Source organism: Ictidomys tridecemlineatus, chromosome 5 (assembly GCF_052094955.1).
Source record: "Ictidomys tridecemlineatus isolate mIctTri1 chromosome 5, mIctTri1.hap1, whole genome shotgun sequence".
Classification (NCBI taxonomy): Eukaryota; Metazoa; Chordata; class Mammalia; order Rodentia; family Sciuridae; genus Ictidomys; species Ictidomys tridecemlineatus.
Window position 1 is genome coordinate 135441356 of NC_135481.1, and position 24365 is coordinate 135465720.

The 24365-nt window shown below is 38.0% G+C and overlaps 1 protein-coding gene and 2 pseudogenes across 3 annotated transcripts in view; 2 read left to right on the forward strand and 1 right to left on the reverse strand.

The window, feature by feature from the left end:
• The first annotated feature begins 1581 nt into the window (after window positions 1-1581).
• The window catches only part of Blm (BLM RecQ like helicase), a 103068-nt gene continuing 80284 nt past the window's right edge, over window positions 1582-24365 (forward strand). Inside the window, exon 1 of one of the 3 annotated variants that reach the window (XM_078051151.1) lies at window positions 1582-2024. The gene's annotated coding sequence lies outside the window, so the exon portion shown is untranslated. The remainder of the gene's footprint in view (window positions 2025-24365) is intronic. The other 2 variants (XM_005320165.4, XM_078051150.1) reach the window with 2 other exon arrangements.
• Window positions 5521-5571, forward strand: LOC120887009 (U7 small nuclear RNA; annotated as a pseudogene).
• On the reverse strand, window positions 11048-22797 carry LOC101977799 (small ribosomal subunit protein uS7m pseudogene; annotated as a pseudogene).

A 24365-nucleotide genomic window follows, 5' to 3' on the forward strand; every position in this document is an offset into this window, starting at 1 on the left:
ATTTTGCTATTAAAAATATGCTAATTTTAGCTAAGTGTAATGGCACATGCCTGTAATCCCAGCTACTTTGGAGGCTGAAGCAGGAGGCTTAAAAGTTTGAGGACAGCCTGAAAAATAATATAAAGTAAAATAAAATAAAAGGTTTAGGGATGTGGCTTAGTGGTAGAATGCTTGATTAGGAAAAAGAAAAGGCAGAAAGAAAAGGCAGATTTCACATAGAAAATGTCCCTAATAAAGCAGAAACATATTTGTGGGTTTTTTTGTTTGTTTTTGTGGTACTGGGGATTGAACACAGGGTCTCACACGTGCTAGTCAAGTGCCCTACCACTGAGCTAATTTCCTCCAACCTTTTTATTTTGAGGTAGGGTCTAAGTTGCCCAGTCTGTCCTCAAACTTGCAATCCTCCTGCTTCAACCTCTTGTGTATATGAAAGGATTTATTTATCAGAATTTATTTATGTGTATTTGAAAGGATTTACTTATCAGGTTTTGTTTTATTTCTACCAGGGATTGAACCAGGGGTGCTTGACCACTGAACCACACCCCCAGCCCCAGGTCTACTAAATTGCTTAGGGAAATGAGAGAGAGGAAGGGGGAGAAGGGGAGAAAGAGAGAGAGAGAGAGAGAGAATTTTAATATTTATTTTTTAGTTTTCAGCGGACACAACATCTTTGTTTGTATGTGGTGCTGAGGATTGAACCCGGCCGCACACATGCCAGGCGAGTGCGCTACCGCTTGAGCCACATCTCCAGCCCTCTGCAGCCCCGGGATTTGCTATGTTTTTGAGGCTGGCTTAGTGATCCTCTTGCCTCAGCCTACCAAACCACTAGGATTACAGCGTGTGCCACTGAACTGGCAGATTTTCAGCTTTTTTTTTTTTTTTTTTTAGTTGTAGTTGTTAATACCTTTTTATTTATTTATTTGTTTTTATGTGGTGCTGAGGATCGAACCCAGGGTCTCTGAAGTGCTAGGCGAATGTTCTATCGCTGAGCCACAACTCCAATCCCAGATCAGCTTTTTGAAAAATAAATTTCATTGTGTATATTTAAGGCATAATACATATGTTTGTGTATATATACAGATAGTAAAAAGATTACTATCGTCAAGAAAAAAACACATCCATCATTTCAGTTAATCCCCTTCTTTTTCTTTCTGCGATGAGAGGCTAAAAAACTACTAAGCATGAATGCAATATATAGAATAGTTTTATTGCTTATAGTGCTCATGTTGTACATGAGACCTCTAGATGTGTTCATTCTGTGTATCTGCTGCTACTTTGAATCCTCTGAACTACCTCTCTGCACTCCACCAGTGTTTTCTCTATATCTGTATATTTGAGCTTTTTTTTAGTTTTTATATTTCTCATATAAGATCACGCAATATATATATTTTTTTAATATTTATTTTTCAGTTTTCAGCAGAAAACAACATCTTTGTTTGTATGTGGTGCTGAGGATCGAACCCGGGCTGCACGGATGCCAGGCGAGCGCGCTACTACTTGAGCCACATCCCCAGCCCCAAGATCAAGCAATATTTTTATTTTGAGACAGGATCTCGCTAGTTGTTAAGGGCCTCACTAAGTTGCTGAGGCTGGCCTCAAACTTGTGATCGTTTTTGCTGCAGCCTCCAGAGTCCTGGGATTTCAGGCGGGCGCCATCACACCCAGCCAATGTTGAGATTTTCAATCCTGTCACAGTCCGGATCCCAGCTGCTTGTTCCACATAAACCCTTCATCAATACTAAGCAATACACAAAAAAAACAGACTCCACAACCAGCCCTAGAGGTCCGGGATTTACTGTCACTTGACCTTCCTTTTTGGACTCTGATTGGGCTTCCTACAGTCATCCCCCCAGGGGGCGGGAATAACTGCCAGTGGCAATGTTATTGGTCAACTGACTCAGGACGTAACCAATCAGAACCCTCCGACTTGTGGCGCGCAGTGGGCTGGCGCCCGGCGCGGAGGCCGTGGTGGCGGCGCGCGGAGTTTGGATTCTGGTTCGGCCCAGCAGTATCCTGCATGAGTGGTGAGTGCCTTGAGCCGCTTGTGAAATTACGTGTGGACTCTCATGGGCCTAGTTTCTTTCCCGGCGGCCCGGCTCAGAGCTAGAGGCCTCGCTGGTTCCCCTGTTGTTTACCGGTTCTCTTAGGCTCCCCGAGGCCTACCGAAACAGAGGTCCGGGGAAGAGGCCAACCTTGCCGGGACCCTCCCGGCGTCGGTGGCAGAGCCGGGCCTACCACGCGTCCTGTTGACCACGTACTCCGGTGGCTAACACAGTAATTGCGTAGAGTAACCGCGGCGAGATCTTGACCCCGAGTCTGGCACTGCCCCCATTTCCCTCCCGAGGGGAAATTCAAATGCCTTGCTCTGTTTGAGTGTCTATTGTGTGCCATGTGCCTCGCCCCCATTATCGTGCAATTGTAGCTTTACTGCACTCCAGCAAAGCGTTGTGGTTAAGAACAGACTGCATCAGATTGCCAGGGTTTGAATCCTGGCTCTTGACGCACTAGCTCTATTCACATGTTACTTAGTTTTCGTCAGTCACAGGGGAAAAAATGATCTTCCTGAAGTTTTATTAGGATTAAATGATTTAATACATGCAGCAAATGCTTCCAAGAGTTCCTGGAACACGGTAAGGGTTCTGTTATTACCCAGAAGTAGGGAAATTTGTCTTCATTTTAGGCATGAAGAATTTGAGCCACAAAGAGATGATCTCATAAATGATAGAGATCTGAACTAAAAGCTGCCTGACCCCAAAGCATCAAACTCACATCGTCAGGCTTTTTTCCACACCCCACTGCCTTTAAATCAGAAGCTTAAATGTTGGTATGAGATGAAGTAGGCACCTGGAAGCGCCTGATGCCACCAATTTAGATAAATAGGCACTCAGGTACCACAGTCTTAAGGGGCAGGAATGAGAGACTGGGTGAGAGATCAGAAAACAAAGGGTGCAAGTAGAACTTTGGAGAATAGATTCAGTTGAATCAACATTTTGTTAGATGGGCTGGTATACTGTCAGAAAGTTGCTTATAGTTTACTTGGAGGAAACGAGATTTCTGGGTCTTGAGTCTTTTTGAGGGGTGATGGTGGTACTGAGACTTGAACCCTCTGCCACTGAGCCACACCCCAGCCCTTTTTATTTTATTTTGAGAGGGTCTGAAAAGTTGCAGAGCCTGACCTGGAATTTGCTATCCTCTGCCTCAGCCACCTGAATAGCTGGGATTACAAGTATGTACCACCATGCTCTAAGTCACTTTCAAGGCCGATCACCAAAACAGGCACCTTATCCATATAATTTGTAATCCTACCAGTAACCCAGAAAGGTAATTATTGCCTTCATTTTACTGATGAGGAATCAAGAGTTGAAAATTAGACAAAGACCATCATATTAGATGTGTAGTAAAAGAACAATATGCAGGGGAAATATGTACTTCTACTTAAGAATAATCAGTATTAACTATGGGAGGTAAGGATGGGAAGGAGTGGGATTTCATAAAATCTGAAATGTTTTTTGCCTTTAAAAGAGGAATAGTGGGGCTGGGGTTGTGGCTCAGTGGTAAGAGCACTTGCTAAGCATGTGTAAAGTATGAGGTTCAATCCTCAGCTCCATAAATAAATAAATAAATAAGGGTATTGTGTCCATCTACAACTTAAAAAAAGGAATAGGACAGAATTTAATTTCATATATATATACACACACACACACACACACACACACACACACACACACATTTATTTATTTTAACTGTAGGTGGACACAATACCTTCACTAGTGCTGCAGATCAGACCCAGTGCACGCCTGCTAGGCAAGCACTCTACCACTGAGTCACAACCCCAGCCCAGAATTTAAGTTTGGTTGGAAGATACATGAATATCACTCTGTTTTTCATACTTTTGTATATGTATCTTTTTTAAGTTTTTTTTTTTTTAGTTGTAGATGGACACAGTACCTTTATTTTATTTATTTATTTTTATGTGGTGCTGAGGATTGAGCCCAATGCCTCACACATATGAGGTAAAGGCTCTACAACCCCAGCCACTGTATATTTATTTTTTTCAAGGGAAGAAGGGATAGAATAAAAAGGTTCAAGGTAATTGAAAAATAATTGTGGGAACTTAGTGTTCAAAGCCTCTGGGGGGATCTCAATAACCTGTAGGATAAAATCTCAACTCCTTAGCATAGATTAGGCCTTTGAGCAGTCTGTTTCTCTAACCACATACTCTGCCATCTCCGTTTTAAGTACACATAGTGCATAGACTACTCTTTACAAACTCAATCCTGTCTGGAAGGTTCCACTCTTGTTTTAAGATCCTATTCAGTGTTCTTTGAAAAGCTTCCCTATGATTTTTCTGTTTTTCCTTCCTCTGAGAAACCATAATGCTTTTAAAGACTTTATTGTCAGACTTATCCCATTACATTGTAATTACTTGTTGGCATGTCTGTTTCCACTAGTTTAAAAGCAGTAATTATGTCTTGCTCTTCTCTACTTCAATGCCTATTGGGCTGCTTGGCACCAAGAAGTTACTGGGTAAATATTAGCTGAATGAAAAATAAAAGTGAAGTTGAATAGAAGTTCCTGGAGTCATGACGTATTTATGTTGTTCTCTAGAATGGCAATGAAATATTTGAGTTTACTTTGTTTAAAAATTCTATGTTACTGAAACATTCTCGGTATCATTTCAGAAAAACATTTCTGGCATAATCCAATCGTTCAGTCACTTTACCTTTAATTTTTCATGAATCCTTTCTATATTTTAGCTATAAAATAAGCCGTACATATTTTCTTAGGTAGCTATACTCATAGTGTACTCATAATTTGTTATTTTCCTTTTTTCAGTATTAAATTATTCTATGTAACTATTCAGTCTTTCTGGTTGTCATTTATCTTGTAAAGTATCACAAAATTCTTCTTGGTGTGAAATGGTGCCTCATGCTATTAAAAAAAGTCAGACATTTTCCATCAGTTTATTTAGTGTCTATATAATTCTGGTGAACTATGTGTTTATTTACTTATTTATTTTGATCATTTGTTCATAGATACTTGGATGATCTTAACATTTTTTTATTTTTATTTTTTGTGATGAGGATTGAACTCGGATTCACATATGTGAAGCAAGTTGCTCTACCACTGAGCCACATCCCTAGCCCACATATTTTTTAATATTAATCCTTTATTTGTTATTTGTATGTAATTTCTTTCTTTTTTTTTTAAAGAGAGAGGGGGAGAGAGAGAGAGAATTTTTAATATTCATTTTTTAGTTTTCAGTGGACACAACATCTTTGTTTGTATGTGGTGCTGAGGATCGAACCCTGGCTGCATGCGTGCCAGGCAAGCGCACTACCGCTTGAGCCACATCCCCAGCCCTGTAATTTCTCTTTTTAAAAATTTTATTATGAGCGACAAGATACAGTTAGAAATCACAACTCTTTTTCTTTGTTTGTATGTGGTGCTGAGGATCCAACCCGGGCCGCACACATGCCAGGCGAGTGCGCCACCGCATGAGCCACATCCCCAACCCCTAGAAGTCATAACTCTTTTAGAATTTGTTTAACAGGTTTTTCAGAAACCCTTCTCTAAAAAAAATATGTTGTACAAATAGTAAATATAAATGCTAATTTTAAAATTATAATTACATGTAACCATCATTGAGATCAAGAAATAAAACATGGGCTGGGTTGTAGCTCAGTGAATGCTCGCCTCACACGTGGGAGGCACTGGGTTCCATCCTCAGCACCATGTAAAAATAAAAGGTATTGTGTCCATCTACAACTAAAAAAATATTTAAGAAAGAAAGAAATAGAACATGATCAATACCTCGGAAGTATGTATTCCTAGAATAGATAAAAGTTTTTTCATTTTAAATATTTTCTATGATTTTAATATGTCTTAATTTATTTTTATTGCTGTTAAATATTTCATTACATTTCCATTCCTACATCAGCCTCCTGAATAGCTGGGAGTACTTGTGTGTACTGATATACCTGGCTACAATGGAACATTACTAAGCCTTAAAAAAGATGGAAATCCTGCAATATGAAAGATCACAGATGAACCTTCAAGTCTTATTACTATTTGAAATATACCAGTCACAGGACAAATACTACATGATTCTACTTATATGAGGTATCTAAAATAATCCAACTACTGGCAAGTTTTTTTGAAGTCTACTTATTTTAACTTTATTGTGGTAACATCAAATCTACTATGAATAATTAGTAGATTAATAATAATTTTTAAAAAATGAACAATACAATACAGGCACAATGTTGTACTATTCATTGTAGAAATACTCATCTTTTTTTTTTTTTTTTTTTTTAAAGAGAGAGTGAGAGAGGAGAGAGAGAGATAGATAGAGAGAGAGAATTTTTTTTAATATTTATTTTTTTTTAGTTCTCGGCGGACACAACATCTTTGTTGGTATGTGGTGCTGAGGATCGAACCCGGGCCGCACGCATGCCAGGCGAGCATGCTACCACTTGAGCCACATCCCCAGCCCAGTACTCATCTTCTTTTACTAAAACTTTATACTCTGTGATTAGCAACTTCTTATTCACTCATCCTCCTATAGCACACCTGGCAATCACCATTCTTCACCTCTCTGGTTTTGACTATTTTAGATATCTTATACAAACAGAATCATGTAGGATTTGACCTGTGATTAGCTTATTTCAAATAGCAATATGACCTCAAGGTTCATCTGTGTTGTTTCATATTGCAGGATTTCCATCTTTTTATAAGGCTGTGTAATAGTCCATTGTAGCCAGGTATAGTGGTACACACTTGTCCTCCCAGCTACTTTGGGAGGCTGAGGCAAGAGGATCACAAGTTCAAGGCCAGCTTGGGCAACTTATGAGATCCTGTCTCAAAATTTAAAAGAGCTGGTGCTGTAGCTAAGTGGTGTAGTGTTTGCCTAGTATATGAGAGGCCCTCGGTTCAATTTCCAGTACTACAAACAAAAAACACTCCAGGGCTTGGGTTGTAGCTCAGTGGTAGGGTACTTGACTAGCATATGTGAAGCACTGGGTTCAATTCTCAGACTGACATATAAAAAAATAAAATAATAATTTTTAAAAAGAAGTCACATTATTTATTGAAAAAAAAATTCTATTGTTTGTGTATACTACTGCAAGGGAAATCCCATATCCTGGGTCTGGGCATACCTGTAATCCCAGTGATTTCAGAGGCTGAGGCACAAGTGTCACTCATTCAAGGCCAGCCTTGATAGATATGCTGGTTCAAAGTAAAGTTTTTAGAAAGGGCTGGGGATGTAATTCTGGGTGAAAGAGAAATCCCATATCCTCTCTCCTCTATAACCACATAAAAGTTCATTTCTGACATAATGATTATGTTATGAATAGCAATGAACTTTTCCCTCACAAAAGTAATTCTTCATGTCTCCATCTGGTAACCACTGACCATCTACCATTTGACTCAGTTCTGTCACTGTAGACACCCCCTGCCCCCATGTTAAGAGCTCATTCCCACCAAACTGTACCTCCTGCACTCTTTGCTTCTGTTTCAGACTTCAATCATGAGTAGTGGATCCCCACATTATCCACAACTTCTGTCCAGATTGACTATAAATCAGAACCCCATTTGGGTTTCCATAATTTGCTAAAACAGGTCACAGAACTCCAGGGAAAACAGTTTGCTTACTAGATTACAGCTTATTAGAAAAGAATACAATTCAGACAGCCAGATGGAAGACGTAAGGAATGTGGGAAAGGGACATGAAGCTTTTATGCCCTCTCCAGGTCTACATCTTCACCAACCCAGAAGCTCTCGGAGTCTCATCCTTTTGGGTTTTTATGTAGGCTTTGTTGCCTAGGCATAATTGATTATGTAATTGGCCATTAGTGATTAAATCAATCTCTAGCACCTCCCTGCACGCCCCTCCCTAGAGGAAGTGTGTTTTAAATGTATACTGTTGACAACAAGAGTATGATGATGCATGTTTGTAGTCCCAGCTGCTTGGAAACTGAGGAAGGAGGATTGCAGAGTTTCACAAAGTTCTTTAGGGAAATACTAAATCGCTGAGGCTGGCTTTGAACTTGTAATCCTCCTGCCTCAGCCTCCTGAGTTCCACGCCCAGCAATACCTCAATGCTCAAATTTTTTTGTTTGTTTGTTCTAGGTGGACACAGTATTTTTATTTTTTATATTTACGTGATGCTAAGGATCAAACCCAGTGCCTTGTTCATGCTAGGCAAGCCCTCTACCACAAGGCAAGCCATGACCGTGGCATACCTCAATGTTTTTAAAATGGTTTTTTCATTAGACTTTATATATAATCTTGCTTTTTGGTTGTTTTTTGAAATTTTGCATCTCCATATAAATCTGAACTTAGCAATTAAGTTCATGTAGGAAAAAACGTTAGCATTTTGATTGGAATTGCATCAAGTCATACATCAACTTGGGAGAACTGCATCTTTTTTTTTTTTTACCCTGGTATTGGGAATTGAATCCAGGGGTGCTTACCATTGCACCACTTCCCCACCACTTTTTCTGTTTTTATTTTGAGACAAGGTCTTGATAAGTTGCCCAGGCTGGCTTCAAAATTGCTATCCTTTTTTTTTTTTTTTGTGGGGAGGGGTACCAGGGATTGAACTCAGGGGTACTCGACCACTGACCCGCATCCCCAGTCCTATTTTGTATTTTATTTAAAGACTGAGTTTCTTAGTACTTTTCTTACTTTTGCTGAGGTTGTCTTTGAACTCATGATCCTCCTGCCTCAGCCTTCTGAGCTGCTAAGATTATAGGCATGGGCTGCCATGCCTGGCAAAAATTGCTAACCTTTTACTTTAATCTCCCAAGTCACTAGAATTACAGGCATATGCTACCCTCCCTGGTTAGAATTAACATCTTCACAGTATTGTTTTCCAATCATGAATATAGTTCATTTGTTTATTTGTTTCTTAATAAAAATAATGATATACTGTTTTCTGAATAGATATAATAGTCATAGTTTTTGTATATTTTGGGGAGTATTTATTTTGATTTTACTATAAATAAGGTTTCTGAAGTTTTCTAGCTGTTTATTGCTGATATATAAAAAATAGAATTAATGTTTGTATATTGATCTCATATCTAGCAGTTTTTATAAATAGCTTCTGTATCAAATTACCACAAAGTTAGTGGCTTAAAAAGACACAGATTTATCTTACTGTTCTGTAGTTTAGAAACTGACTGTGTCTTACTGGCTAAAATTGAGGTGTTGGCAGGCTGCATTCCTTTTTGAGGGCTTTAGGAGAGAATGCACTTTCTTTCCCTTTTCAGTTTCTGGAGGCTAATCACATCCCTTAGCTTGTCTTATTCCCCCTGTTATTAGAGCCAGTTAACACTGGGCTGAATCCTTCTCAAGTTGCCATCTCTGATTCTGTCACATGATTCTCTTTCCCACTTAAAAGGGTACTTATGATTATATGGGGACCAACTGCATAATTCAGTATAGTTTTCCTGTTTTTCTTTCTTGCCTTGGTTTTATTTCATTTTGGTCCTATTTAAATAAATATTTAAATACCTTTGCTATGCTTGACAAACTTCCCAAAATCAAATTCTTTTTTTTTTAAAGAGAGAGAGAGAATTTTTTAATATTTATTTTTTAGTTTTCGGTGAACACAACATCTTTATTTTTTATTTTTATTTTATATGTGGTGCTGCAGATCGAACCCAGTGCCTTGCGCGTGCCAGGCGAGCGGGCTACCTACCGCTTGAGCCACATCCCCAGCCCCCAAAATCAAATTCTAAAATTAAGTCTTTTCATTCGAGAGCTAACTTTGGGATTTCCAGAGGGGGCCTGGAAGTACCAAAGGCATGTATTACACTTACATTCGTATGAGTACATTGGGTTTCTTTGGTATTGGGGATTGAACCCAGAGGCACTTAATCACCAAACCATATCCCTAGTCTTTTTTATTTTTTATTTTGATCTAGGTTCTTGTTTTTCTAAGACAGAGAATATGAACTTTTAAAATATTTATTGTTTAGTTTTCTGCAGACACAACATCTTTATTTTATTTGTATGTGGTGCTTAGGATGAACCCAGCGCTACGTGCATGCCAGGCGAGCGCTACCGCTAGAGCTACATCCCTAGCCCCTGATCTAGGTTCTTGATAAGTTGCTGAAGCTAGCCAAAATTGTGATCCTCCTGCCTCAGCTTCCTGAGTTGCTGGAATTATAGATGTGTACCACTCCTTTTGATTTTTTATTTTGAGACAGGTCTAAGTTGCTGAGACTGGCCTTGAACTTGGGATCCCTCTACTTTAGCACCCTGAGTTGCTGGGATTATAGTCATGTGCCTCTACACCTGGCATGTATGAATGTATTATTATTTTTAACCATTATGTGGTGCTGAGTATCGAACCCAGTGCCTCACATGTGCTAGGCAAGTGCTCTATCATTGAGCTACAACCCCAGTCCCATACGAATGAATTGTTAATATGTATTTCAAAATTGTAGGAGAGTACTAAAATTTTCATTTGTCTTGATACATGTTTTTGGTTTTCTTTTCAATACTGGGGATTGAACCCAGGAGGCATGCTATCTCTGAGCTACATTCTTAGCCCTTTTTATTTTATTTTGGGGCAGGGTCCCCCTAAATTGCCCAGGCTGACCTGGAATTTGGGATGATCCTTTTATCTCAGATACCTGTGTAGCTGGGATTACAGATATGTTACCACCCCTGGCTATCTTACGCTATGTTGTGTCATAATTGTAATATTAAATTATTGTATGCTGCAGAAATAACAATTTTTTTATCCTTTGTGAATGGTCATTGGATCTTTAATCATGGCTGTTTTAGTCTTGCCACAGCTAAATTGCTTTATTCTGATGCCTTTCTGGAAGATTTTGTAAATAACTATCTCTTTTTTTTGAGGGGGGTGGGTATCACGGATCTCAGGGGCACTTGACCAGTGAGCTACATCCCCAGCCCTATTTTATATTTTATTTAGAGACAGGTCTCACATTGAGTTGATAAGTGCCTCGCTTTTGCTGAGGCTGACTTTGAACTTGCGATCCTCTTGTCTCAGCCTCCTGAACTGTTGGGATTATAGGTGTGTGCTGTTGCGCCTGGTGCCAAAAGCTATATCTAAAAGTGCAGTGTCATAAAGGAGGTTCACAAAAACTGAAAAGTATTGTGACAAATACAGATTTCCAATAACTTTGGACTGGGTAAGAATTTTTCAAAACTCTAATGAAGAAACCAATGGGTTCAAGAAAATGCTAACCAAAATTTGGAAGAAGAAAATTAATTACTATGAGTATAAATGAAGTGATAAAAAAGTATAATTTAAAAAATGAAAAAAATGTGTTATCTAGTCTTCCTATTTTAAGATCAGCTGTTTAGCAGCCTTAATTCCATCTGTGATAATAATTCGCTTTTATCACATAACCAAACTTATTCACAGCTTTTAAGTTTTATTATGTAGACTTTGGATCATAGGCTCCAGGGCATTATTCAGCCATTTACACTCACTTAAGAATTTTAATAATTAGGGCTGGGGATGTGGCTCAAGCAGCAGCGCGCTCGCCTGGCATGAGTGCGGCCTGGGTTCGATCCTCAGCACCACATACCAACAAAGATGTTGTGTCTGCCAAGAACTAAAAAATAAATATTAAAAAAAAAATTCTCTCTCTCTCTCTCTCTCTCTCTCCCCCTCCTCTCTCACTCTCTCTTAAAAAAAAAAAGAATTTTAATAATTAGCCAGGCACAATGGCTCATGCCTGTAATCCTGGTGGCTCAGGAGGCTGAGGCAAGAGGATTGAGAGTTCAAAACCAGGCTTAGCAATTTAGTGAGTCCCTAAGTTACTTAGTGAGACCCTGTCTCCAAGTAAAATATAAAAAGGGCTGGGATGTGGCTCAGAGGTTAAGTACCCATGGATTCAATCCCTGGTACACACACACAAACACAAAAGAATTTTAATAATTAAACTGAAGATTCTGGGCTGGGGATGTGGCTCAAGCGGTAGCGCGCTCGCCTGGCATGCGTGCGGCCCGGTTTCGATCCTCAGCACCACACACAAACAAAGATGTTGTGTCCACCAAAAACTAAAAAATAAATATTAAAATTCTCTCTCTCTCTTTCTGTCTTTCTCTCTCTTTAAAAAAAAAAAAACAACGGAAGATTCTTCTAGATCTCTCTATGTAGAGTCATATCATTTGTGACTCCTAATGGTTTTGCTTCTTTTCAATTATTGTACTCCCCCTCCCCCCTTTTTGGCACTGGGGATTGACACAGGGGCAGTTTACCACTGAGCTACATCCCCAGCCCTTTTCATTTTTTATTTTGAGACAAGGTCTCACTAAATTGCCAAGGCTGGTCTCAAACTTGTGATCCTCCTGTCTTAGCCTCCCACGTGGCTAGGATTATAGCTATGTGTCACCACCATTCCCAAAAGTTATTGTACCTTTTATTTGTTTTTCTTATTTACTGCTCTGGCTTGGATTCCCAGTGCATAAAAGTGGTGATAATGGGCATTCTTTTTTTTTTTTTTTTTTAAAGAGAGAGTGAGAGAGGAGAGAGAGAGAGAGAATTTTTTTTTAATATTTATTTTTTAGTTCTCGGCAGACACAACATCTTTGTTGGTATGTGGTGCTGAGGATCGAACCCGGGCCCCACGCGTGCCAGGCGAGCGCGCTACCACTTGAGCCACATCCCCAGCCCTTGATTCTTGTATTGAATTTTTTTTTTAACTTTCCTCTAGTCAGTTTTAATGAATGGTAATTACTGTATAATATGTTATACAAGTTCAGGGTGAAGATTTTCTAATAAATCTTCTCTAACACTAAAATTGCTTCTTTTTCATAGCATCCAAAGGCCCACTCTGAGATGGGACAAGACTGGGCCCTGAGTTTCTTGGAAGAAATCTTACCTCTTTACAAAGAGATAGCACAGGGAGAGCCAGTTCTAGACCCAAAGAAGGTTTTATAGGCAATAAACATGCAGTTCTAGTCTTCTAAAAAATGAAGTACTTTTTAATCCCCAGGTAATTTTCAACAGTGCAGTGGTTTATGAGGTTTTTTGTTTGTGTGTGGCAGAGGGCCTTGGGCTCCTCTGGGAACCTTTCCTCTCCCTCTACCAACAATGGTAGTGAGCCAGGGCTCAGTTGGCTTCTTGATCACAAGGCCCTTGTTGTGAAAGGCCTGCAGAAGCCTGTGTGACAGCTTCTTCAGCATCAGCGCTTATTCTCTCCATCATTCAGTGATCATCCATTACATGGCTAGGAAGCAACAACACTAGTTGGCTAGAGGCAAGGGGACCTGGTAGAATGGCAACCCTTAAGGATGGTACCAGCCCAGCACAGACTCATTATTTTTTAGTGCTTGATGGAAGATGGTTTAGGGGTCGTGTTTGATGTTTGCTTACTCCTCTCCAGAAGTGGCATTGTACTTCTCAAACTGCTTGCTTTTTACAGATTCCAGAGTCTGGTTCATGAGGGATCTGGCCAATACTTTGTTTCCTCTTTTTATCATCATATTGGTGAATTTACTGATGACTACATCTTCAAACACAGTTTGTTTTTGTCATGGGGCAGTGTTGATGAGCTGAGTTTTCTTGAGCTCCTGGTCATATTTCTCCTGCTCAGTGAGCTCAGTCACAGGCTTGTGGTAATGTTCTTTGTCAATTAGGGATTCCCCAAATTTAGGACCACAGTGGCTCCACATTACCTGGGTTTGCCCTAGAAGTGGACAGACAGTACACTGCATGCCTACTGTCAGGCCCAACCAGCCTCACAGAGACTTCAGTGTGGGGGGCTCTTGTATTCTTCTTTTTTTTTTTTTAAAGGGAGAGAGAATTTTTTAATATTTATTTTTCAGTTTTTTCGGCGGACACAACATCTTTGTTTGTACATGGTGCTGAGGATCGAACCCGGGCCACACGCATTCCAGGCGAGCGCACCACCGCTTGAGCCACATCCCCAGCCCTTGTATTATTCTTGATCTAAAAGGAAAGGCTTTCCAAAGTTCACCTTACTGCAGATTATTATATTTTAAAATATATATCCCTCTGTCAGGTTAGGGGAGTTCCCTTCTATTTCTTGTTCAATAAGTGTTTTCGTCATGAATGGATTTCATTGTGAATGGATGTTTAATTATTCTGTTTATTTTGTAGATCTTGGAAGTGATATTTATATGACTTTCTGCTTTCATTTTATATTGTGATGAGTTTTATTAGTTGATTTTTTTCTAATGCTGAACCAACCTTGCATTACTGAGATAACAGAACTTGGTCATGGCTTATTTTATGTATGCTGGATTTGGTTTGCTAATTTAGTGTTTGAAATTTTTGCATCTATTTTTGTGAATAAGAATTAGCCTGGAATTTTTCACAGTTGAACTGCCCTTGAAGGATTCAGTTTCAAGATCGTGCTAGCTTTGTAGATTGAGGTGGGAAGTTCCTTCTTCTATACTTTGGAGTAGTTTATGTAAAATTGGAATCTTTTATTGCCATAAATGTTCATAAAAATTAATATATATGGTCTTGATGTTATCCTTATGGGTAGAATTTTTTTTTAACTGTAGATATGACTTCTTAAGTTTCTGTTTCTTTTTGTTTGTTTTGACAAGTTAATCTTTTAAAAATTTACCCATTTCATATAAACTTTAAAATTTATTGCCACAGTTGTTCATAACAACCAATTATTATGTGTTCATATCTATGCTGTATGCAAAGTTTCTTTTCAGTCCTTAAATTATTTGTGTATGTCCTTGTTAGCTTTCTGCCACTATAACAAAGTAATTGAGATAATTAACTTATGAAGAAAATAGGTTTATGGTGGCTGTTAATCTTAGAGGGTACATCTATGATTGATTGGTCCTGTTTCTTTGGGCCTGTGGTGGTACATCATGGTGGGAATGTGGTAAAACAAAAGTGCTCGCTCATAGCCAGGAAGCAAAAACATGAAAGCAATTAGGTTCCCATAGTCCCCTTTAAGGCCATGTCCCCTGTGACCTTAAGACCTTCCACTAGGTCCCATCTCTTAAATGCTGTAACACCTCCCAATAGAATCAAACTAGGGAGTAAGCCTAAACCACAGAGACAATTAGGGGATACTTATCCAAACCATACTAGTGTCTTTTCTGTTGGTTTTGATAAGTCTTCACAGAACAAACTTGGTTTATTAATCTCCTCTGTTATATGTTTATTATATTTTACTCTTCTTTCTATAAGTTCCTTTTTTTTTCTATTTTCATTAGGTGTTTTTTTCATTTTCTAACTTCATTAGTTTCTGCTCATTAATTTGAAAATTAATTTTTTTATACTGGGGAATCAAACCCAGGATCACTTTACTACTGACCTATATAACATGCCCCACCCCCCAGCTTTTTTAAGTTTTTTTGTTTTGAGAGAGGGCCTCAGTGGCAGAGACTGGTCTCAAACTTGTGATTCTTCTGCCTCAGCCTCCTGAGTAGCTAGGGTTACAGGTAGGCATCACTATGCTTGATTTGTTTATTGTTTTAAGCAGCTATCTTGATAAAAATGTATAGTAAAGTATATACATTTTTAATGCGTACATTTTGATCCATTTTACACACATGCATTATCATCACCACTATAATCAAGTTAATGAACACATTCATCACTCCCATAAGATTCCTCATATCTCTTTGTAATTCTCCTCTTTCCCATGGTCATTAATCTGGTTTCTGTCACTACAGTTTTTGATAAATGAAATCATAGAAGATTTTTTTAAATTTGATTTCTTTTACACATAAATCACATTTCTTTTTAGCATAATTATTCTTCCATCAGTTTTTGTGAACCAAGTATAAAATTATATACAAATTAGATAAAGATAGCACATACACAAAAAGAAAACTAAAGATACATCGTACTTATAAATATCTATGAAAAAGTTCTAAAATATTGCCAGATAAAATCCTGTATAACATTATAAAAATATTAGCTCATGACCAAGTAAGATTTATACCAGGAATGAAAAGATGGTTCATCAGAATTATTAATACTATTTGCCATGTTGACAAGTCTCACAAGACATGGTATATGATTACTGGAGGCATTTTTATTAAGATCAAGGAAAAGAAAAAGATATCAATTTCAATCATTTGACATTGCACTGGAGGCTTAGCCAATGTAATTAGATAAGAGAAATCAATCAGAGGCATAAGATTTAGAGAATAAAAAGTTATATTGTCCCTGTTTGCAGATGATATAGTAATATATCTGGAATATTACACATGATCAATAAGAAAAGCGACGCAAGAAAGAATGTCATAAGCTAACAATAGGCAATTAACATTCAGAAGGCAATAGTCTTAATATATACAGATAAACAATATATAATGAAGGGGGAAATCCCATTACAGTGACAATTAAAAGAAATAAAATATTTAGGAATTTAAAATCATGTAGAACCTAAATGAAGAAATGTTTAAAATACTTCTAAGTAACGCAAAAATTGCCTTAATTAAATAAAAAGACATCCACACTTCCAAGATAGGACAACACAACATCATAAAAGTAACATTTCTAGAATCTCAGTAAAAATACCAGTATAGGGCTGGGGTTGTAGCTTAGTGGTAGAGTGCTTGCCTACCAAGTGTAAGCCCTGAGTTTGATCCTCAGCACCACATAAAGATAAATAAAATAAAGGTATTGTATCCATCTACAACTACAAAAAATTTTTTTTAATCAGTATAAAATATTGGTACTAGATAAGTTGATTCCAAAGTTCATATAGGAAGAAGAAAACATGCAGCAGCTAGGGAAAACACTGAGAAAAATATTACAGAGATTAGACTTTTAGATGTTGAAATAAATTACAAAAAACCCTTTTCATGAAAATATTTCCATTTCTTACCTATCAGATTTGTAGTAATTAGAAAATTTAAGAACCAATGTGAGACTATGGGAAATGTAAACTGATAAAACCTTTTTTGGTTTTAGCAAAGAAATACAATTAAATTTGAACTATTTTTTGTAGTTTTTTTGTTTGTTTGTATAGTAATAAGAGTGTAATTTGGTAATATCTTACAAGTTACATATGCATATACACTTTGGCCTAGCAATTCCACTTGCAGGAATTTTATATATATATATTTTAAATTAATTAACTTTTTTGCAGTACTGGGGATTGAACTCAGTGGTGCTCTACCACTTAGTCACATACCCAGCCCTTTTTATTTTTTTAGAGTACCAGGGATTGAACTCAGGGGCACTTGACCCCTGAGCCACATTGCTAACCCTATTTTGTATTTTATTAGAGACAGAGTCTAACTGAGTTGCTTAGTGCCTCCTAAATTGCTGAGGCTGGCTTTGAATTCGTAATCCTCATGCCTTTGCCTCCCTGGTATTACAGATATGGGCCACCAAGCCTGGACTTAATTTTATTTTAAGACAGGGTCTTGCTAAGTTGCTGAGACTAACCTCAAACTTGTGATCTCTCCTGCCTTAGTCTCAGGAATCCCTGGGTTTACAGGTGTGCACTCCTGCCCAGCTCCTAAAGATATATTTTAAACAGTAGGAAAGTATGAGTACACAAAGTTATTCATCACAGCAGCATCTGTAATTGTAAAATACTGTGGAATGCTTAAATGTCCAAACAGAAAATTTGTTGAATAAACATCCACACAATAATGTACTGTATAGCTGCAAGAAGAATGAGGAAAATCTTTATAAATTGATATAAAGTGATTTCTAATACATAAGTAGAAAAGTATGTGTATATATATATATATATATATATATATATATATATATATATACTGCCTTTTATGTAAGAAAGAAGGTGAAATGATAGATGTGAAGGCTAAACCAGAAATTAATGAAATTGATAGCCCTAAGGAGGTAGATAAGAAAAGAAATGGGGAGGCTGCTTCTCTGGAAAAAAAAAAATCTGTTTATGTAGTTTTGAATTTTGAGAGTGTATCAGTGCTTTATGTATCAAAACATTAAGTTAACCCAGTACCACACACACAGAAATTAAATCCACAAGAAGGGTATAAACACAAACTAATAAATCTATTTCAAGTAGTTAACATAATCACGCAGAAAATGGGTTGAAAGGACCAATTAAGTAACTTTTGAGTATAATAATTTGATTATATAACCACAATGTAAAGAAGAAATCTGGGCTAGCTCAGTTTAGAGCGCTCACCTAGCATAAATAAAATAAAGGTATTGTGTCCAACTACAACTGAAAGTGTGTGTGTGTGTGTGTGTGTGTGTGTGTGTGTGTGTGTATGAAATTCAATTGAAATTGAACTATTCTTAGTAGGTTTTTTGGTTTATATAGTGATAAGAGTTTAGCAATTCTGAAATACTTCCTGTAATTCAGGATTGTGCAAATGAGTAAATATGTGATAGTTTTTTTCTTCTAAGGTCTTCTTTAATTTCTTTCTTTAATGTTCTGAATTTTCATTGTAGAGATCTTTCACCTCTTTCTTTAATTCCCAAATATTTTTTTTTGCAGGGGGTGGGGGTGGCTATTGTAAATGTCAAAATATTCCTCTTTCAGAGGATTTGTTACTGATGTACAGAAATGTCTTTGACTTATAGGTGTTGATTTTATATTTTGCTACTTTGCCAAATTCATTTATTAGTTCTAGAAGTTTTCTTGTGTAATTTTTTTGGATCTTCTAGGTATAGAATTATATCGTCAGCAAATAGTGATAATTTGAGTTCTTCTTTTCCTATTCATATGTCTTTAATTTCTTTCATCTAATTGCTTTGGCTAGAGTTTCAAGAACTGTGTTAAATAGTAATGGTGAAAGAGGGCATCACTGTTTTGTTCCAGTTTTTAAAGGGAATGCTTTCAATTTTTCTCCATTTAGAATGATGTTGGCCTGAGCTTACCATAGATAACTTTTATAATGTTGAGATATGTTTCTGTTATCCCTAGTTTTTCTAGTGTTTTGAACATGAAGGGGTGCTATGTTTTGTCAAATGCTTTTTCTGCATCTATTGAAATGGTCATATGATTTTTTAAGTCTATTGGAGTGATGAATTACATTTCTTGATTTCCTTATGTTGAACCAACCTTGCATCCCTGGGATGAACCCCACTTGATCATGGTGCACTATCTTTTTGATATGTTTTTGTATTTGATTTGCCAGAATTTTTTTTTTTAAAAGAGAGAGAGAGAGGGAGAGAATTTTAATATTTATTTTTTAGTTTTCAGTGGACAAAACACCATTGTTTGTATATTGTGCTGAGGATCGAACCCGGGCCGCACACATGCCAGGCGAGTGCGCTACCGCTTGAGCCACATCCCCAGCCTAAGTTACCCAGAATTTTTTTTTTTAGTTTTTTTTTTTTTGTTTTGTTTTGTTTTTTTTTTAGAGAATTTTTAATTTTTACTTCTTAGTTCTCGGCGGACACAACATCTTTGTTGGTATGTGGTGCTGAGGATCGAACCCGGGCCGCACGCATGCCAGGCGAGCGCGCTACTGCTGAGCCACATCCCCAGCCCACCCAGAATTTTTATGTTGTGGTCTGTTTGACTCTTGAACTTGAGAAGAGTTTAATGAATGTAGATGTTCCATTGTTTGGGGCATATGTATTTATAATTGTTGATGTATGGTTCCCTTAAGCAGTATGAAATGTCCTTTATCCCTTTTGATTAACTTTGGCTTGATCTTTTATTTGATAAAGAGGATTTAAACCCCTGCTTATTTCCGCAGTCCATTTGAGTGGTATGTTTTTTTCCCCATCCTTTCACCTTCAGTTTGTGGGTGTCTTTTCCTATGAGATGAGTATCTTGAAGACAGCATATTGTTGGTTTTTTTTTTTTTTTTTTTTTTTTTAATTTGCTAGTCTATGTCTTTTGATTGGTGAGTTTAGGCCATTAAACATTCAGAGTTATTATTGAGACGTGGTTTGTATTGTCATTTTTTGTTTATATTTCATATTTAATTTGACTTACTTTCTCCTTTGATTAGTTTTTCCTTTAGTGTAATACCTCCCTTTGCTGATTTTCATTGTTATTTTTCATTTCCTCATGGAATATTATGCCGAGGATGTTCTGTAGTGCAGGCTTTCTAGTTGTAAATTCTTCTAACTTTTGTTTACTATGGAAGGTTTTCATTTTTGTCATCAAATCTAAAGCTTAATTATCCTGGATATAAGATTCTCGGTTGGCATCCATTTTCTTTCAGAGCTTGATATATATTGTTCTAGGATCTTCTAGCTTTCAGGGTCTGGGTTGAAAAATCTGCAGATATTCTAATTGGTTTCCCCCTGTATGTTAATCTGATTCCTTTATCTTGTGGCTTTTAAAATTCTCTCCTTATTTTGTATGTTAGATGTTTTCATTATAATGTGCCTTGGTGTGCATCGTTGTGATTTTGTACATTTGGTGTCCTATAAGCCTCTTGTATTTGATTTTCCAATTTATTCTTCATGTTTGGAAAATTTTCTGATATTGTTTAATTGAATAGATTGTTCATTCCTTTGGTTTGGAACTCTATGCCTTCCTCTATTCCAGTAATTCTTAAATTTCGTCTTTTTGTTAACCCATAATTAGTGGGGTTTTTTCTTTTTCTTTTTCTTTTTTTTTTTTTTTTTTTTTTTTGGTTAGACACACTACCTTTATTTTATTTATTTATTTATTTTTATGTGGTGTTGAGGATATCGAACCCAGGGCCTCGTGCATTCCAGGTGAGTGCTCTACCACTGAGCCACAACCCCAGCCCTGTTATCCCATAATTCTTGAATGTTCTGCTCATAGTTTCATACCATCTTCACTGTGTGGTCAATGTTATTTTCAAGAATATATATTTTGTCTTCATTGTCTGATGTCCTGTCTTCCAAATGATATCATCTGTTTGTGATGCTTTCTATTGAGCTTTTAATTTTGTTTATTGTCTCTTTCATTTCAAAGATTTCTGTTTTTTTTTTTCAGAACCTCTGTTTCTTTATTGAAGTAATCTTTTGCTTCCTGTATTTGCTTATGTAGCACTTTATCGAAATGATCTCTTGCTACTTGTATTTTCTCTCTTATATCATCCTTTAATTCACAGAACATTTTAATTATGTACATCCTGAACTCCTTCTCTGTCATTTCTTCTATTGTGCTGGCCATGGATTCTAATAATGTAATATCTCGGTTTGTTGGGGGCACTTTCTTCCCTTCTTATGTTGTTAAGTGTATCTTCCCTACTATCACTGCAGATCCAAGGCTTTACAGTTTTTACCCTGTAGGCTTACAATGTCCCTGCAGATTTCCAATGCCTCTCCTTTAAGGAAGAGAACAATGTGAACAGATTCTAATTCAAACAGTATACAACCTTAACCCAAACAGCTGCTATTTAGATGTTTATAGTTTTGTCACAATATACAGAAATGGGGGGCTGGGGTTGTGGCTCAGTGGTAGAGTGCTCGCTGAGCATGTGTGAGGCACTGGGGTTCGATCCTCAGCACTACATAAAAATAAATAAAATTAAGATATTGTGTCCAACTACAACTAAAAAAAATTAAAAATAAATAAATACAGAAATGGTAAGTTCAATTATTACCTACAATATAAACAGTAGCTTTCCAAAAGAGTCTACAGTTTCTGATGGTGGACAAAGAATGGGGGGTGAGTTGTAGGATGAGATTTTGAAGGGGTAGGAGGTGAGGATATAGTTATTAGATCTTAGAAAGCATGAAGAGAATCTAGAGAAGTTGGTTAGTAGCAGGAGAACAGAAAGTAATTTGGGGGAGATAAGTAAGTGTGAAGACGCAGAGTTAAAAAAAAACAAACATAAATATTAAGAAAAGTAAAGAATGTAAAAATAGGAGATTAAAAAAGTATACAACACCACTGTAATATACTATTCCAACATCTCCGGCCTCAGTAGCCTAATTCATGAAAAGTACTTGATTTCACAAATGTTGGGGATGTGAGGGTGGGAGAAGAGAGTGAGAGGGGAAAAGAACAATCTCAAGGAAGATACAAGGATTGTTTTTCTTGTCCATGAGTGTCTTTCCAGGTTCCCTTCTCATCCAATAGATGAGGTTGTCTATTTTCTGGTATCTCCACTCTCAGGATGCTGAAGGTTATTAGGATGGAAGGGTTGGTCTTGGGGGTATGGCTCCTGGAGGTGGGGTATAGTACTTGCCCATCGCCAAAGGGCAGTGTACTTTACAAGGATCTACTTTGAGGCCCACTCGTGTGATATGGGCACCTGGTCTTATCTTCTTATAGACCTCGAAATTCCTGGTCTCTAATTTAGTCTCTAAACTATACTTCACTCACCCACTCCCTTTCTACTTCCCAATCAAGAACCTTTCTCTCCAGAGGTCTTGTGGGCTGCATTCTGGGGGATGCGCATCTGTCATGGAATGCTATTTTATATTGGGCAGTTTAGGACCCAGTTTTGCGACCTGGTTTTGTGAGCTAGTGACCAGACACGTAGCCGGAGGCACTGTGCAGAGTTACCGGCATCCAGGGAGAGAAGGGAGTTGGAGACTTTTGGTACCTTGATATTGTTTCTAATCCCCAGCCTATATTCCAAACTGGGAGTTGCCCCAACTAAAGATGGTGATGAAGGTGTCCCAAGATGGAGGTGACTGCTTTCAGTGTTGGGGTGTCATGTAGGATAGGATCAGGCCGTGTTGTTGAGCAACGTGTTCAGAGATACAGCTCTATGGCATGCAGTATTGTGGCTGGTGGCTGTCACTGGACTCAGGGCAGTGCCCCCAGGTGTAGGCTACCATGTATAGGGGACTGTGGCAGTGTTTGCAGTGCCCCCAGAGGGAGCAACTAGAGGAGCCCCATGCTGGTAGATGGTGGTCCTACGGGAGTAGCAGCCGGAGTTCCTTTGCCCGGGTTGCAGCTGTGTATCCTGCATGGTTGCTAATGCTGGTGGTCCTACTTGGGCACCTGGAGGACCTGCATGGACAAGTGACTGATAGTCCTGTGCTGATGCTGAGGCCTGGAGACCTGCATGGGAGCAGCTGTCAGGGGTCCTGTAATCACAGAGTAACAGTATTACCACTACTTGAATCCCAGGTCTCAGAACGACACAGAATGCAACCTCCCTTAGCCCACCATCTTGGATCTATAATATTTTTTTAATACATAAAAATGTTTATAAGCTTGGCGCATTGGCGCACACCTATAATCCCAGTGGCTCGGGAGGCTGAGGCAGGAGGATCGTGAGTTCAACCAAGCCTCTACAATTTATGAAGCCCTAAGCAACCAGTAAGACCCTTTCTCCAAATAAAATATAAAAAAGTGCTGGGGATGTGGCTCAGTGATTAAGCACCCCTGGGTTCAATCTCTAGTGCCCCCCCCAAAATAAAAAAATGTTTATAAGAGAACACTATGAGCATTTGTATACCAACTAGTATGATTTGAGGATGTCCACTAAAGACCCTTATTCCTCAGCGTGGCAGTGTTGACAGATGGGGCCTAGTAGGAGGTGTTTGGGTCATAGGGACAGAGCTCTCATGCCTCTCTCATAGGACTTCTGCTCCATTTTCTCTCCTCTGCACATGCGCCCTTGCCCTTTCACCAAGAGGGCCTCATCTGAAACCTAGCAGATATTGGCTCTGTGCTTTTGTATGTTCCAGCTTCCAGAACTATATAAACTTTCCTTTAGGTGGGCTGGTTTGGCTTATGCCTGTAATCTCCATGACTTAGGAGGCTGAGGCAAGAGGATCACTAATTTGAGGCCAGCCTCAGCAATTTAGCAAGATCCTTAAGCAATTTAGTGGAATCCTGTCTCAAAATAAAACATTAAAAAAGTGCTGGGGATGTGACTCAGTGTCACCCCTGGGTTAAATACCCAGTACAAAACTTTACAAAAGACCTAGGCTCAAGTATCTTTTATAGCACAGACAATAGATACCACATATCCAAAACATTTGATAAAGAAGATAAAATGGATAAGTTCTAGAAACATAACCACCAAGTCTGAATCATGAAGAAACAAAATCTGAATAGACCCGTGACTTAAGGAGATTGAATCAGAAATCAGGAGCCTCCCAATGAAGAAAAGCTCCGAACCAAATGATTTCACTGATTTTTAAGAACATTTAAAGGAGGCTTTAGCCAGGTATGGTGGCCCATGCCTGTAATTGCAGCAGTTCAGGAGGCTGAGGCAAGAGGATGATCACAAGTTCAAAGCCAGCCTCAGCAATTTAGCAAGGCCATAAGCAACTAAGTGGGACCCTGTCTCAAAATATATTTTTTACAAAACGGCTGGAAGATGTGGCTCAGTGGTTAAGCTCCCCTGTAATCCACGTACCCACCCTCACCCTCGCCAAAAAATAAAGAAGATTTAACCTAATCCTCCTCAGATTCTTCCAACTAATCTATATGATAAGGGACTAATATATAGAATATATAAACAACTATAGCTCAACAAATAAAAAAAATAATTGCCTTAAAAAGTGGGTAAAGGTCTTAAACAGT